This window comes from Erigeron canadensis, chromosome 1, assembly GCF_010389155.1.
Source record: "Erigeron canadensis isolate Cc75 chromosome 1, C_canadensis_v1, whole genome shotgun sequence".
Classification (NCBI taxonomy): domain Eukaryota; kingdom Viridiplantae; phylum Streptophyta; class Magnoliopsida; order Asterales; family Asteraceae; genus Erigeron; species Erigeron canadensis.
The window spans coordinates 35,569,721-35,581,878 of record NC_057761.1 but is presented as its reverse complement, the minus strand read 5'-3'; positions in this window follow the sequence as shown (position 1 = coordinate 35,581,878).

The following is a 12,158-nucleotide window of genomic DNA, read 5'->3' as shown; positions in this document are numbered from 1 at the left end:
TGATGATATGCGGTAAAGCTAAAAAATTCTTTTTCTAATTAAGAATTGAAATTAGTAAAATATGTAAAAAAAAAAAAAGAAGGTAAATGGGTAGGAACTACTTATCCCATGTACCTTTTTGGGTACCATACTTCATTACCGCATATTGGCATCCCGGTTATATCTCCAGACAAACTAGGTGGGAGGGAATCGAAGTGTTAATTCAAGATTCGAACCCGTGACGTTAGTCGGCCTAGAAACTCTTTTGTGAGGGGCGGTACCACTTGGCTATTAACCCTTTTGGTAATTAGTAAAATATGTAATGAAGAAAAAAAAAAGAAAAAGAGAGGGGATCCAAGCTCCATTGCTCCAAAGTCCAAACAGGTGCCACATCTATGTTTAAACAGCGAAAGACAGTACAAAAAGAAGAAAAGAATATTTGGACTTTGTTATATAAGGCTTTACAATTTTTATACAACCAATATTGCCAATTATTAAAAGTATAACTTTTTGTAAAAGGGTACCGCGCGGGTACTTGTAGACATGTAAAAGGTTCGAGGAGTTAAAATATAATTTCTTTTAGACTATTTTTTGCATGCCTCAGGCCCTCAGCCCGATAAAAAAAAAATGTTCATCTAATTATTGTTTTTTTAAGTACTCCAAACAACATTGAAAAAGAAAAGAAAAGGGAACACCTTATCGTCGAAACCAGGCGATACCACATTAGATCCCATCATAATTTTTCGTAAAGCAATTTTATTTCAAAAATCTTAAATTGTATATATGTAGGCACATTTATCGGAGGTATATTATAATGTTTACATCCTATTTTTTCATATCTTTTCATACTTTACTCGATGGGAATACCATCGTTTTCATCGTTGTTATGTTTGTACTGTACCTCGATGGATGCGGATCATCAAATGTCGAGAATTGTTTTCCATTGTTAGTTTAGAGTTTGGTTTAACAAGTAAAGTATATTTGTTTGTCAATGGGGTTGGTGGCTCATTGATAATGTCATTGACCTTGAGAGGATTTACCTAGGTTCGAGTCTCACTTTTTACATTTGTGATGGTGGATTAATAGGAGTTTTTCGAGGGTTATGTTTTCAGGCATACGTGTAATTTATGAGTAAGAGTAGAATAGATTGCCGTTAAAAAAAACAAAAAGTATATTTGTTTCAACGGTTCCAAGAAAATGTTCGTTAAATTATATCTCAAGTTTATAATCCTAGTATCTAAAGCTAGTTATAGTCAAAAATTGCAGAGTCAATGAATAGGAATTAAAGGCAATAAAACAGTTTTTAGTGGTGCAATGTAAACAAAAAAGTAAAGAGAATAATGTAGTGTGAAAGAGTGGTTCTTAAATTTACGTTCATTACACGGGCAGCTAGTGAGAGTAGAGAAAAAGGGGGTGTTAATTGAAGTAAAAAGGTTTGGAGTTGTTGGAATATAGCTGTAAAAGATGGATGGATGGTGACGGGTAGAGTGTAAAACGGCTTGTTGTTTATTTACGGGACGGGATGGGATCCTTTATTTATTTTTCCAATTATGCATGGTTTTATATATTGGGATGACATTTGTATCATTTATTTTAATTAATCTAATAAAGTTATGTATAAGATATTTGTAGTTTATGTTATAAAACTTTGTACAATTTGATAAATTTATCAGAATGTTTGGTATGAATATCAATTCCCTTTGTATATACTCGCAATACAAGTACACAACATTGACGGTATAATGTGAGGTGTTACAATGACATTAATTTTAAAATTAAATACATGTAAAAGAAAATGAAAACTCTAACCGTATAAGATATACAATGTTACGATGAATTAAAAATACTTATTATTATTTTTCATAGTTAAAAATTATAACGTAACAGTTATAATATATTAAATTAATAATTAAATAAGATAATTGTATAAAAATATAAGTTTGACTAAGTGGATAAAAAAAACATAATTAACAAAATTAATATGAATATTCCAAGTATATCAACTGAAAATGTTTAAAATAACTAACTATGTTGAACGACACTTATTTTGATAAATATAAGTAATTGATACGAGTTTTTGGACTACTCTTGTAATGAAAGATATTTCGAAATTGACATGAGTCTTTTGAATTTTTTGTAATTCTTTTCAGAAAGTATTTAGAATTGTGTTGATTATATAGTTCTAGATATGGTTTTTTCTTGTAATTGTATTTTTATTGTAACCGTTTCTTTTGGGCATTTAGTGCCATGCTAGACTGCTAGTCACCTTTATTTTGAATGTAAATTGCCCTTTTTTTTTTTTTCTGAAAAATGTTTATCAAAAAACTCAAATGTATTAATATAGGACTTGGCCGATATGTGTTCACGAGTTAATGAAATGTGGCACCATATTTGATAAGGATAAGTATCCTGGAATGTAACAAACTTTGGACGAATGTCTATTGTAGAAAATAACTAAAGTTGTGTGTATTGTATGTAAACAACTTTAAAAAATGTTTATTGTAGTAAAAAAACATACGTGACAACCATATAGAGGTGCCACTTGTCTGATTTTAATTGGTTGAATACATTTTCTTACATACAATAAACATTATTTTTGAGTTATTTACATACAATACACACAACTTTAGTTATTTCTTACTATAGACATTCGTTCAAAGTTTGTTACATTTCAAGATTATTATCCCTATTTGATAATATTGTTTCATATTAACTCAAATTCCCTCGTGGCACTCTTTTATGTTCACACACCCACACTTAAAGTATAAAATGCACGACTAGGGTGGTCATAGATCGAATTCCTTCGCATTTTTTGCCTACCCAGTGGAACAAAATTGTTCCCAGGAAAGTTAACATCCATATTTGGACGGTGGTGAAAAATCGAATTCCTACTCAGTTTAATCTTTGGTTTAGAAGAGTGCTCAATAATTTGCTTATATGTCCTATTTGCGGGAACGACATTAAGATGACTTTTCAATTGCTACATTGCTAAACGGGTTTGGAGCTCTATATGTATTATGTAACTACGTAAGTGGCTTCAAATGGACCTTTCTACTGACTTTGTCCTCTTTGTGGAAAATATGAACAAAAGGAAGGTGATAAATGATATTGTGATAACTATTACTTTTGCTACTTGGTGAGAGCTTTAGAAATTTAGGAACGATGTTATTTTTAATCACTCTAATAAAAGGGATACTGTGATTGTCGATGCCATTATCAACTTTTTTTACCTCTGGGTTCGGTGTAAACGTTCGAAGACTATCATTGGTAATTGGGACGAGTGGATCAAAAATCCGACCCTAGCCTTCTAATGTTTTTTCGTTTTATCGTGTTTGGGTTGTATGTTGTGTCTGGTGCTTTGTTGTTGCTCTTGTTATTGCTCTTGTTAGTTGTTGTAATTCGACTTCTAGTGCCTTGCTAGCAAGTCTTTTATTTAATAATACTTATGCCGTCTAAAAAAAAATGCACGACTTGGACAACTGAAATGAACATTATTTTTTCCATTAAATAGTTACTGGATATACTTTTGAAACTTACTGATAATGGGATTGATGGTCAATTGGTAAGACCTTTAGCTTTGGGTATTTTACCAGAATTTGAGTCTTACTTCATACATTTGTAGTGATGAATTATTGAGAAGTTTATATAAAAAAAATTTTAAAAAATCAAGTTAACAAAAAAAAAAACCTTTAAATAAAAAAAATACCGAAAAGTTTTTCTAAACACTTACTAGTGATGAGTGATGACTACTATAAAAAAGTAAAATAGAAAAGATGATGGGGTGCTTGAATCATACTCTCTTTTTGCGCAACAAAAAACACAAACCTCTGATTTGATAATTACATATAAAAGTTTTTTTTTTATTAAAAACATATAAAAGTTAATTTTGACTAATGCTGCATCTTCCATCTCCACTTTCAAAACCACATATTTCAAGGAATCAGCTTGGACAAACTAATGAACATTAATCAAATATAGAAAAGCTAGCATTGTTGTATGATAATTGCATTATTATTATAGTATTTCTCTTCCTAATTTTTCAGTATCTAAATTTTTGAACAGTTATGATGATGTTATAGCAAAAATAGAGAGGTCTAGTAGGAGTCTAGGACTAAGTAGAGTAGTGGATCCCAAATGTCCAAATACAGCTAAAGAGTTCATGGCCAACAAAAGACATGCGATGTACCAATAGAAAAGTAAAAAGAATACCACAATGGCACAATCACCAATCCAAATTCCAGACTTTACACTATACATGACATTCAATTTGACCTATTCAATGTGTTTTGTACATTGCATTTATTGATTTATTTGAGATGTGTACAGAGGTGGCTCAACAATACTATAAAATTAGGCGGTTATTTTAGGCCCTCAAATTTTCGAGGCCTCAATATTTTGTATATTCGACTTAATGTTTGAATTTTGCACTAACTACGATATATAATTTGAATTATAGTAACACCCTTATTGGTTTTGGTATCATCATCCATATCTTTTTTATTACTAGTAGTTTATAATAAAAATCGAGTTACTTTTTTTTTTTTTTTTGCTTTTCTCTTTTACTCTAATTTAGATGATAATGAATTAGGTATCAAAAATTGATACCGTTTGAAGCCTCAAAAAACGATACCGTTTGAGGCCTCAAAAAACCTTAAGCTGCCACTACATGTGCATTGAGAAACATGCATTAGGGAATCGTATCATGGTAATGTTTTGGTGGTGATGCAATTGTTCACTGAAAATCATTTACGTACTTTTGGCCTTAATGATCCATAAGAGGGGCATAGGGCCGAAGGGGAAACAAAAGACTAAAGACCGGTAAAATCCATGAAGCTAGGACTCTTTTTGCCCGTGCAATACCATGATCTAACTTTAAGAGAGGACGAGTACTTGAATTAAACAAAGAGAGTTGATGTGACTAATTGATACCCATTACCAACATCGTTATTGGCCATTTTACTATATGTTTTAAGTCGTTTTTGTATGCATTTGGCGCGTTTATGGTGTTTGTTAGTGTTTACAGACTCTAAACAGGATACATGTTCATTTGGTACATTTTCGGATGATTATTGGCCAGGAAGTACGTTATGATGATGAGAGTTGATTTGAGTGGAAGAAACGACGGAGTTTGGCAAGTAATCAAGATCGAAATTAGATGGTTCTGTACAAGCAATGACTACGCCGCAGTGGGGATGCACGTAGCCCACTGCGCCGCGACCAATATCCTTGGAAACAAATGAAGATTGCCCCACTGCGCCGCAGTGGGGGTCATAAGTGAAAGACTGCGCCGCAGTCAAGAAAGGAATAAAGGAGGTCGTGGATTCATACTGCGCCGCAATGGTGGTCACACAAGCCACTGCGCCGCAGTCAGCCGAAGTCAAAGTCAAATAATACCTCATTGCGCCGCAGTGAGGGAAGTCTCAACTCCACTGCGCCGCAGTGGGTGCATGGGAGAATCAGACTTGCCTTGTTTCTGCATCAGATTTTGGAGGAGTATAAATAGAAAACCCTAGGTCGAAAATTATCATCAAAAAATCTTTCTAGGAGCTGTTCTACAAGGGTTCTTCTTCCTCCAATCAAGATTATTTCTTAGGCGGATTCGTTGAAGATTCACGGGCACCCATCTAGATCGTATCTACTTATTGTCTTGCATTTTATTTTCTTCGAACGATTGGTAAATCATGTTTCTCTTCTATTTTATTTATTATTGTGAATTGATCATGAGTGGCTAAACGTTTAATCATCCACCTTGATGAAACTAGACGGATAATGTGATTGCAATATTTTTAATTCAAAAGGGTTTATTTAATTATCGTTGTTCTGTGATCTTGATGATGTTAACTCTTTTCATTAATTAATTTTCATATTGGTTGCATATGATTCTTCGTTGGTGGCACCAGTTGAATGTGTATGTGATTTTAGAACGGTTACTTGTCTATAAGTAATTATCACTAGTTCATGGTATGATAGTGAATATCATTTTAAGAAAAGATTAATTTTGTCAACGTGATTGATATCGGTTGGTGGTACTACGCTATTGTCACATAGGATCAATTGATAATTTGATAGTCAATAAAACTGATTGTTAGAAGAATTATCTTAGTTTTGGGGGTACCAGCTTGGGTAATTCGAATAGTAGTTAGGTGATTCGATAATTTGTTCACGGTTGGTGGTACCACATGAGCAGCTTAATCTTGTCACGATTATCTTTAAACTCTAGAAAATTTGTTCTTCATTAAATGCAATCACATTTGAAGTCGAGGGAAGTCAAAGTGGATGACTTTTAATTATATTGTCTGAAGTGTTCTTTTAAATTTATGCAATTATTTTGCAAACCCATTTACTTTATTTGTCAAGAGGATTTTCGAAGCAACACCCGTTTTCCAAACCATTTCATAAGCAACTAATCATTTCCAATCCCTGAGAACGAACTCAGACTTATCTATTAACTATATTACAAACGATCGGGTCCACCGCCCCTGAGTGCGTAGTAGTGAGTTTTTGGGTAGTTTTAGTTTTATAAATTTAAAGCTCGATTTTGCTCATCAAGTTTTTGGCGCCGCTGCCGGGGATTGTGTGCCGATTTAGTTGTGAATTTAGTGGTTTGATCCTTCCTCACGCGTGAGGGAGTTATTTGCTTTATTAGTTTAGATTTGTTTTCTTGAATTATCACAGGTGCATTTGACGTGTGGTGTTAGTTGTGTTTTGCAGGACTCTTTAATAGTTGATGATTTTGCGTTCTTCGGGGCGACCTCTTTTTAGTCCATTGAAAACTCCACCTAGACGTAGGATCAATTTCACAGCACCACCGGATTCGGACGAAGAAGGCTTATATCTAGAGGAATTCTTTGAGCTTGCACTTGTGAAAGAAGAAATGAGTGACAATCCACCAAGTGATCCAAACGACATCCGGTATGGTGACTGAACCCTAACCATTCCTATGGCTCGTGGTTCCGCCATTAGACCACCGGGTGTTGATCAAAATTTCAACTTGAAGCCCAACCATCTTAAGAGCATTGAAGAGCAAAAATTTGATGGTAAGAAGAAATGGGACCCTTATAAGCATTTGGAGAGGTTTGAGAAGTTAGCCAGGCTTTATCAATATGGACAAAACCAAATGAGTGCAGTCAAACTTGAAACCTTTCCTATCACTCTCACCGGAGATGCCGAAGATTGGTTCAATGACCTTCCCGAGAATTCAATCACTACTTGGGATCAACTCACAGAGGCTTTTATTGGAGAGTTTTATTCGGTTAGAACTCAGAGACAATTGGAGAACTTGATAAGGTCCTTTGTGCAAGAAGATGGGGAAGATGTTGTTGATGCATGGATCCGATTCAAGGAGATGTTAAGAAATTGTCCGGGACATGAGTTGACTAAGGAGAAGTATGTTGAGCTATTCTTTGATGGATTGAATAAGGGTTCCAAAAGAGAGATGAGATATGCTTTCGGTAGAAGTTTTAGCAAGATCGCTCCAAATGAAGGTTATGGCATTTTGGAGCATATGGTGAAGGATAATGCGGCCATGGATGATAAAAGGTTTTTGAAGAATGAGAGCCGATTCAAGCAAAGTAAGGTTGCAAAAGCAGATGGAAGCAACAGTTCTAGTGTCATTGATGAGATTCAAGCTTTGTCGGCAAGAATGGATAAAGGATTTGCTAATCAAGAATCATGGTTTGGATAGCTAGAACGAGATGTGAAGGTGCTTGCTGATGGGTGTGATCATTGTGGAGAGACACACTATTCAGAAGAATGTCCCAACCGGGGACTTGAAGATGTTAGTTTTGTTCAGAATCAGCAAGGAGGTTTTCAGAGAAGCACCGGTTTTCAGAACAGGTCATCAGGTAATAATTATTATAACTCTTCTTTTCCTGCTAATACTTCTCGTTTTTCTGGTAACAGGTGGCAAAGGAGCAATTATCAAAGTCAGCCACAGCAGCAGGAGACTCAACAAAACCAAGGATCGGGTTCTTCCTCTTCTACTACCGATCCTAATGCCGAGTTGAGAGAAATGATGAAGCAGATGATGAGCAATCAAATTGAGACAAACACAAGTATCCAGAATATAAGGGAGGATACTAGGGAGTTGAGTGAGAGGCTGGACAGGATTAATGGTAAGGTGGAGATGAATGCCAAAAATCAGGATATTAATTTTAAGGATCTTGAAAGTAGGATGGCTGCTCTCATTAGGCCCTAGGGTGCTTTGCCTAGTAACACTCAGCAGAATCCAAAACAGAATCAAGGGTCTAACAGCGGGCAGAAGTACACTCCACCGCCTGTTCATCAAGAGCAAGCGAAGGCCATTACTACTCGTACAGGTAGATCCTATGCCCCTCCTCCTAATCCTAATGTTATTGTTTCAGATGTGCAGGATACAGGAAATGAAGAAGCTGAAGATGTTGATGAGGAGATTGTGATGGAAGATCAACCGACTGTGAAGACTCCGGTTACTCCACCGAAACCAGCCGTGACACCCGAGGCTAAGCCATATAAGCCTAAGGTTCCATTTCTACAGCGGTTCAGGAAAGGTAAGCTGAAGGAACAGTATGATAAGTTTGTTAATATGATTAAAAATGTTCACATTAATGTTCCTTTAGTTGATTTGATACAGGGAATGCCAAACTATGCCAAGTTTATCAAAGAACTTGTGACGGATAAAGGAAAGATGGATGGGGTGAATGCAGCTTATTTGAATGCTGATGTGTAATTTGAGTGTATAATTTGTTGAATCGTTTTGCTCGTAAAAATCACCCAAGTTTTAAATTTATAAAACAAGGATATACTATAGTTATATTACACACGGGCAGTGTACCCTGCTGTGTATAGTATAGCTAGTAGTAAGTCCAGGATCGTTCACAAGGAATTAGTATTAGTAGTAAATAAAAATATTAAATTTAATCTAAAAAGAAAATGTAAAATTGGGGGGTTGTGACCGAGTTGGCACGTTGCTTAACAAACTACAAGTGATCTTTTGAAAGCTTTTAAATGACTAAAAATGGAAATTTTGGCGTAAGAGGAGCGAAAGATAAATCTTAAGGTCATTACAGCCTAAAAATAGTTTTTAACTATTTTTAACGGAAAGAGTTTGTTTGATTTTTAGAACTAGAAAATGTTTTCAACCCCCAGTTTATAATCGGACTGTCACTATCCAATTAGTAAACTAATAAATGGAAATGAAACCTTGAAACGATTAAAGTAACGATACGTACAATTAGCGATATCTTGAACTTCTGAATACCATGACTTGCATTAAATGAACTAGTAAATAAAGTGCATGAAATCCTAAATGAAATCACGTAGTCGTCTTGACTGCAAATATAACTCGAATTAACACTCAATGTAAGATGCACCAAACTAGCTACTTCGTCTCACTCAAACTAGCTATTGCGGTACCCGATGACTACTCTACTTCTTAACACGGCTAGACTACACCTCAATCTATCTATAATGATACTCCAACGGACGTGAACCCTTCACAATTAAACCGTAAATTATATCGAAAATCACAAAATATACACGTAAATACTTTTCATGCGAACATGCGAACGGTAACGAAACTTCACGAAACTTTACACACTACTTAATGGATGCTAAACAAGCTTATAACAACTTTTAAAACGAAATTTTAACGTACGGATTTTATGCAAAATGAGATCGAAATTTTCAAACAAACTAACGAACTAAAATAGAAAGAACGACATTCAAATGACGAAACTAGCTTTTAGAAACGTGTCAACTAATAACTTTCAATAAGAAGTACAAATCAACTTGATTTGCCAGTTGGTGATCGAGAATTTAACAGACGAATTGTAACAGAAAGTTTTTTAAGCGTAATTGGTGAACTAAATGTAACAAGAGTTGGTGACTTAAAACTAAATAACTTTATTACAAACTATGAGTAAAACAATTGAGATGATGATTTGGAATTGGTTATGACTGGAACTGGTTTGGAGTCCATGGAAGACTTTCCAGGCACACTTGAAACGTTCTCCGCAAGCTCCCTTATATAGCCAAATTCTCCAACTGCCTTCTTAATTGTGGGAGACATTGTAAAGCTATGCTACAGTATGAGCAGAAGTTCAATAGTGCCATCAGTCTTCGAAAACTTCAAATTCAAAGATTGGAAAAGGAGATAGTCCACCCCTTCATTAATGCTTGAATGCCTTTTTCTCATTTTCATATAGATATACAGGATTTTTGCAATAATCATAGAAGAGGCATGTAGGCTCCATTTCAACTTAATATCTTCTGCTTGAAGTTGCTTTTGACGTATCGGTAAGAGCATGGCAAGCAAAGTTGCTATTAAATTTAATCAATCAGCAGAGACGTCGTGACTTTTGGATACGGTTGCGAGCTTCTGGTGCAAAGATAATCCATTTTATATTTTATATCTTTCTTTTATCTTCGCGTGGACAGCTTATTCATCAAAAACGGATATTGGATGAAGAAGTTATGACCAAAACAGTGCATCAACGTCAATTTTGTAACTTTTCAAGCATTTTTTCACTCAAAATCCATTGCATCCTGTAAAATCACTCATACACACAATAAGTAACTGAAATACATTAATTTACATTCAAATGAGTTATAATTATACGTTAAATTGCACAATAACACTAAATTAAATATGTATAATTTAAACGTTATCAAATTCCCCCACATTTGAACGTTGCTTGTCCTCAAGCAAACTTTTGTTTAAACATAGAATTTCCTTGACTTGTCTTTCCAAACATTCGATTTTCAAAAAATTATAGAACTATTTCTAGTTCTATGCAATTTAAGTTTATTTATGAAAATTGAGATATTCAATGATTCTCAAGCACAAATATACATGACTTAGCACCTATTCAATGATAGTGTATGATTGTCACATCTCTAAAGTATATATCAATATAAATATCGAGGGTGTATATTTGAATCACTTATATATGGCCAAGTCATGTTGCATAAATAATCATAGGCTTGTAATAGAATCATTTCTCCACTGACATGGCGTAAGCACCTAGCATGATCATCCAAAGAAGTAATTTAATCGGTTGTAATGTTTCTGAAGGCTTTGGGTTTAATGGGTATGGAAAAGTATGTGGTCTATATTGAAATGGTTTTAAAGAAAAATTATAGTCTAATCCAACACAACCCGTGTTATTAGTTGCCTCAAACCGCAAACCTCTTAAAATGATTGCCCAAATAAAAAAAACATACAATAGATCAATACGGATTGACCATTGTGGTGTAAAATGTTCGAACTGACATAAAACCTTTCAATCCTTTGCTGTTAAAATTTGATTTTTGTGCATAAGAAGTGATTTGTCCTAGGGGAATACCGATAGACAGTCCTAGTTCTTTTTTTTTTAAATCATTCTCCTACTGTGTTCTTTCAGAAAAGTTGAACTATAGCGTCCTCTGTTTTCTAGGAATTGGGTCCAGTGTCATTTCGGAGTACATGCCACTTAATTTGCACACTGAAATCAGAATGTTGACAATATATGGAAGATGGGTGTGGTAAAGGATTTTTTTTTTTTATACGAAAATTTATTTATAAGGTAGAGTGTTGAGTGAATTATGGATGATAAATGGGTAACAAACACAATAATATAGTGAGTTTTGGAAATGGTAAAGATGATGTGGGATGAAAATGATGGTTTTGAGTGAGTTATGGGATATGAGTTGAAGGATGGATTACCAACATTCTTACAAAGTTAATGACCTATGATGGAAACTTTCTGATTGATCACTAAACCACGTACATATGTGCATACAAGCATTTCTACATATGCATTTTTTTTTCTAACAATGAAAGGAACTTAGAAATACAAACAAATTTTTAGATTGTTTTTTTTTTTTTTTTTTTTAGAACTTACTTTTACCCTGCAACAAATCGGTATTCGTCTTGACAAAATGATGACAAAATCACTTCTATTCTTCAACGATGATTTGATTAAATAATTTGGAGAAGAACAAACATTATGACAAGTGAAGAATTTCTCAAGAGTGAGAATTTTTTAAAATGACATAACACTGGCAAAAATCCCAAATCTTTCAATCAAACCAAGGCAACTAACAACCCACCATTGATTTCGACTATAGGTATGGCCAAGATAGGTGTATATATTTATAGTGGTTTAAACAATTAAACAAATGTTAGGCTCAACATGGTTTTTAAGTGTTTCTAGCACTAA